The sequence below is a fragment of the Myotis davidii genome, unplaced genomic scaffold (assembly GCF_000327345.1).
Source record: "Myotis davidii unplaced genomic scaffold, ASM32734v1 scaffold699, whole genome shotgun sequence".
Lineage (NCBI taxonomy): Eukaryota > Metazoa > Chordata > Mammalia > Chiroptera > Vespertilionidae > Myotis > Myotis davidii.
Window position 1 is genome coordinate 3,067,528 of NW_006291007.1, and position 5,335 is coordinate 3,072,862.

A 5,335-nucleotide genomic window follows, 5' to 3' on the forward strand; every position below is an offset into this window, starting at 1 on the left:
TCTCCAGACAGATTTTGAATGAATTAAAAATGATGGTGTGATGGGTACAGGCCTGGGTCAAGTGCAGTTTCAGTGTTACCAGGGCGCTCAACTGTCTTTGTTCATGTTGTGTGTTTTTTTGTTTGTTTTGTTTTGTTTTTATCAAAATGTCAAATTCTTGCTCCCTACAAATACTGCTCTTACGGCATATTCTCTGAGTGACTGTGGCCCCATTGACAACTTCCTTGACATTTTAATTTAATATCTAACATTCCATTCCCTCCCTTTATCTCCTCCTGGCAAAATGAAATCGATCTCCTCAGAGAAGATCAGGTAATTTCCCACAATAGTAAATGAATAGGCAGAACTGTCAGGTGTTAAGATGCTTGTTTTCTGTCTTCCTCAAGAAAAGCGCACTCTCTTATAACACTCAGTTCTGGAGGTCAGAAATCTGAAATCAGTGTCATTAGGATTTAGCCAAGTGTCCTGTCTGCAGGACTGGTTCCTTCTGCAGGCTTCTGGGTGGAATCCCATTCTCTTGCCCTTTTCAGTTTTCCAGGCCACCTGCACTCCTTGCCACCTGGCCCCTTTCTCACATCACTTCAACTTCTTGTTTCCATGGTCACAGCTCTTACTACTGACTTTGACCCTCCTGCTTCCTTCTATGATGACCTTTGGGATTGCATTGGGCCCACTTAGATAATCCAGTCTCTCTATCTCAAAATCTTTAATTTTTTAAATTGATTTTTGAAAGAGAGAGAAACATCGATCAGTTACCTCCCCTATATACCTGGAAAGGGGATCGAACCTGCAACTTGGGTATGTGTCCTGATGGACCTTTGGGTGTATAGGACAGCGCTCCAACCAATTGAGCCACACTGGCCAGGGCTCAACACCTTTAATTTAATCACATCTTCAAAATCCTTTTTGCCTTATAAAGTAACAATCACAGGTTCTGGGTATTAGGATATAGACATATGGGAGGGAGGGCTTATTCAGTCTACCACGGATAGCAAGAAACAGAGTTCTAGTCAGGTTTTCTCAGTCAGTGGGGCTTGCTATATGGTTACAAGGAGAAGTAAGTGAGAAAATAGGAAATCAAGAAAACCAACTGGCATTTGAGATACAACACAGGTACCTGCTTATCTAAATGAATAGGCAGAACTGGTAAGTGCTTAAGTTACTTGTTTTCTGTCTTCCTCAGTTGTCGGCTTATCTTGCTGGCCTCTCAGCAGCGGGTACCTTTTGCTTGAGACTCTAGACTCCAACCTGCATCATGACTGTCTCTACTGCCTCTTTTTTTCTGACTGTTTGCCTCAATATCTCCAGCAGTCCAACTGAGTCAGCCAGACACCAACCTGCAGAAGGTGCTCCTTTTCTGACAAACTTGTATCAGGACATCTCATGGGCTGCTGTCTGGCCTACAGAGGATAGCTTTTGAATCAGGTGTCAATCCTTGGTCCAAACAGCTTTTGTTGAAACATGGGCCCAGATACACAAGGACCACAGACATTTTTTCTCTGAAAGGAGATGAGAGGTGGCAGGGGAATTCAGAAATTGTTAGACTTCTCTCCAAAAACAATGTCAGTGACCTCAGGGTTTGGGCAATCATGTTTTGCTTCCTGATTTTAAAAACTGGTATGTTTAACCCAGCCGGTGTGGCTCAGCAGTTGAGCACCAATCCATGAACCAAGAGGGTCAAGGCACATGCGCAGTTGCAGGCTCGATCCCCAGGAAGAAGCATGCAGGAGGCGGCCGATCAATGATGTTTCTCTTTCATTGATGTTTCTTTCTGTCTCTCTCCCTTTCTATATCTCTAAAAATCAATAAAAGCATTTTTTTAAAAAACCAAAACTGGTATGTTTATGGGTGCTTGTTCAAATGGGCTTTAGTTACCATTTACAAAGTGTTCTTTTTTTTTTTTTTACAGGGAGGAAGGGAGAAAGATAGAGAGTTAGAAACATCGATGAGAGAGAAACATCGATCAGCTGCCTCCTGCACATCTCCTACTGGGAATGTGTCCGCAACCCAGGTACATGCCCTTGACCGGAATCGAACCTGGGACCTTTCAGTCCATAGGCCGACGCTCTATCCACTGAGCCAAACCGGTTTCGGCTATAAAGTGTTCTTAAGATGTCCTAAGAAGATAAGGAACATGCAGGAGATGACCCAGCTATCGAGTGGCAGCCAAGATTTGAGCTCCAGCCTGTCCTACTGCAAGCCTGTACTCTCACTTACCATGTGCAGCGTATTTCAGACTGTAGTCATCTAGGTATCCCGACAACACTTGGAAATGGACTTGGGACTGTGCATTCCAAACATGTACAGTCAATGCTTGGTTGCAAGCAGCAGGAAACAACTCTGGTTACTGTAAACAGAAAGGAGATTATAAAGCTACCAAGAATTTGGAGAACCAAACAAAATTAAGATAGGGGCCTAAGGAGAAGAACACAAGATAATCATCTTTTAGCAAAAACAATCCAATTTGGGTTCCTCAGTCAGATCCTTCTAATATACAGGGATCCTAACTTTTCTTTTTCTTTTTTTAAAAATATATTTTAATTGATTTCAGAGAGGAAGGGAGAGGGAGAGATAGAAACATCAATGATGAGAGAGTCACTGATTGGCTGCCTCCTGCATGTCCCCTACTGGGGATTGAGCTTGCAACCCAGGCATGTGCCCTTGACGGGAATCGAACCTGGGACCCTTCAGCCAGCAGTCCAACGCTAACCACTGAGCAAACCTACTGGGACCAGGGATCCTAACTTTTCATTCACTTTTGCCTCATTTACTCACAATTTAAAGTCCCACACAAGAGCATCTGATTGGCCAGCCTAAGTCATTTGCCTTTGTCCTAATTAAGGACATTTGTCCTTGTCCCAAGAGGTTAGCCTCTAGATCTTCCTACTTCCCTAGTGGAAGGTGAGGCTTGCTTTGATTCACACAGTGGGAAGTTCCCCCCAATAGAGGGAAGGCTTAGAAGCTAAGCAGTCGCAAACTTGACAAACGTCCTCTACCATGGGTGAATTAATTCAGGCCTACTATAATGACTGAATCACAATTTATGTTATATGTTAGTCCCTTGCTGATATTAGAAAAACTCCAGAAATACATTTACAAGTCACCACAGTTTATACATATGATTTCATTTTATTTTGGTTTTTAGGCGGTGATATTTTCTTTTCATTTTTTTATTTAATTTATTGTGGTGACATTGGTTAATAAAATTATATAGGTTTCAGGTATGCAATTCTATAAAACATCATCTAAAACAGTGGTTCTCGACCTTCCTAATGCCGCGACCCTTTAATACAGTTGCTCATGTTGTGGTGACCCCCAACCATAAAATTATTTTCGTTGCCACTTCATAGCTGTAATTTTGCTATTGTTATGAATCGTAATGTAAATATCTGATATACGATATGTGTTTTCCGATGGTCTTATGCGATCCCTGTGAAAGGATCATTCGACCCCCAGAGGGGTTGTGACCCACAGGTTGAGAACCGCTGCTCTAGAAGGTGACATTTTCTAACTGACCTGGGGTCCTCCCGAATGGAGAGCCTACAGCCTCCTGCACTTGATTAAAAGAGCCCATTCATAAAACTGTCCAGGCTCCAAGCTGGAGAGAACCATCCCCACCTGAATGGGGACGTTCAAATCCAGCGGTAAAGATTTGCCTTTTGATTGTTGTTAGGTAAACTGTCATTATAACAGCACAGCACGGGCTCTTCCTGCCTCTTGGGCTTTCAGCGCACCTGGCCTTCCTGCTACTCACCTGCCAGAGCTGTGTTTACCTTCCGCCTAAATCGTGGGAAGGCCAAAACGGGCGATGTGAGGGCAGCGGGGCCAGCTGTGTCTGGGACAATGGTAGTTCCATGTTTTGTGTCCCATGGAGGCTGCAGTGGCTTGAGAGGTGGGGAGGGACAGGGGACTCATTGGCTACTGCAGGCCTCCCTAGTGAACCTAGAAGTAGAAGTAGGGGCTGACTAGCAGCCCATTTGATGAAAAGGACACGGCCCCATTCCCAAAGCCTGCTCCCAATATCCTCATCGGACTCTCTGTGTTTCTCTTTTCTTTCCTTTTTCTTTTTCTTTCCTTTCCTTTTCTTTTCTCTTTTCTTTCTTTCTTTCTTTCTTCCTTTTGTTCTTTCTTTCTTCCTTTTGTTCTTTCTTTCTTTCTAATAAAATGTTTTGAGGTCTCAGCAAAACTTGAAAACGGCTATAATAAGACACCTACATTACAGCTATCTCAGCTCTCTATGACACATATGAACAAGCTTAAAAAGACATTCAAGGTCAGAAGATACCAGACTTGGCAACACCCACCACCTTGGCTTAACCTGCCCTCGCAGTGGCTCCTCAGTGACAGGGGCCCTTTTCTGTAATCCTTGCCTGCAGTTTCTGAACACACTGTCATGGAACCTCTTTCTCAGAATCATGCCTATCTTAAAAATCATGTCTAAAAACAGCCTCTCCACCTGAGAGAGAGCCCTGACATTTGAGTGAGGACCCCAGTTCCAGAAAAATCTGTGAAAAAAAGTAGAGAGAGACCCCATCAAATAAATGCCCTCAGGTGCTTTAAGAACTATCCAAAGTGTTCCCTGCCCTCCTTTGAGGGCTGACATTAAAACAGAAACATATGGGCTGTGGCACCAGAGAATTTTCATGAGAATCATGACTGCTTATTACACACTAGAGGCCTGGTGCACAAATTTGTGCATGGGTGGGATCTGGCCCGGCCCAGCCCCATCAGGGCCTATTGGGCCAGGCCAGCTGGGGGAAGGGGCTGCAGGCAATTGGCCAGCTGGCCCAGCCCCTGATTGGGGTGGGAGGGGCTGACCAGGGGCAGGGCTGGCCAGGGGGAGGGGCTGCAGGTGGTTGGCTGGCCGGCCCCACTCCCTGGTCAAACTCCCGGTTGAGGGGACAATTTGCATATTAGCCTTTTATTATATAGGATAGAACTTCAGGTAAATTACTCCATATTTCTAAACCCCAGTTTCCTCATCAGCAAAGTGAAAGGTCATAATAATGCCTGACTCATAAAGGTGTGAGCATTGGAGGAATCATGGTTTCCTGGCACATTGTAGGTATTCACTCTGGATATGCCCAGTTCCTTGGGCTGCTCATTGCTACTGGAATGACTTCTACCAGGAAATCAAGGTGGCATGGCTATCAAACGGATTTGTTTGTCAGGTTATATCTGGTGCCCAAGCATAGGAAACTGGTCCACCATGTGTAGAACCTGGGAGACCTGGGACCACTTGCACCCTGTGTACTTGAATGTTTGTATGGCCAACAGCTCAGAAGGGAACTGTGCAAATCCATCTCACATCTTGCTGAGCCTACCACAGCTCTGT

The 5,335-nt window shown here is 44.6% G+C and overlaps 1 long non-coding RNA gene across 1 annotated transcript in view; it reads right to left on the bottom strand.

The window, feature by feature from the left end:
• Positions 1–3,890: 3,890 nt before the first annotated feature.
• LOC107183126 overlaps positions 3,891–5,335 on the bottom strand; it is a 62,637-nt gene continuing 61,192 nt past the window's right edge. Inside the window, exon 3 of the long non-coding RNA XR_001513895.1 lies at positions 3,891–3,942. This is a non-coding gene — a long non-coding RNA (uncharacterized LOC107183126). The remainder of the gene's footprint in view (positions 3,943–5,335) is intronic.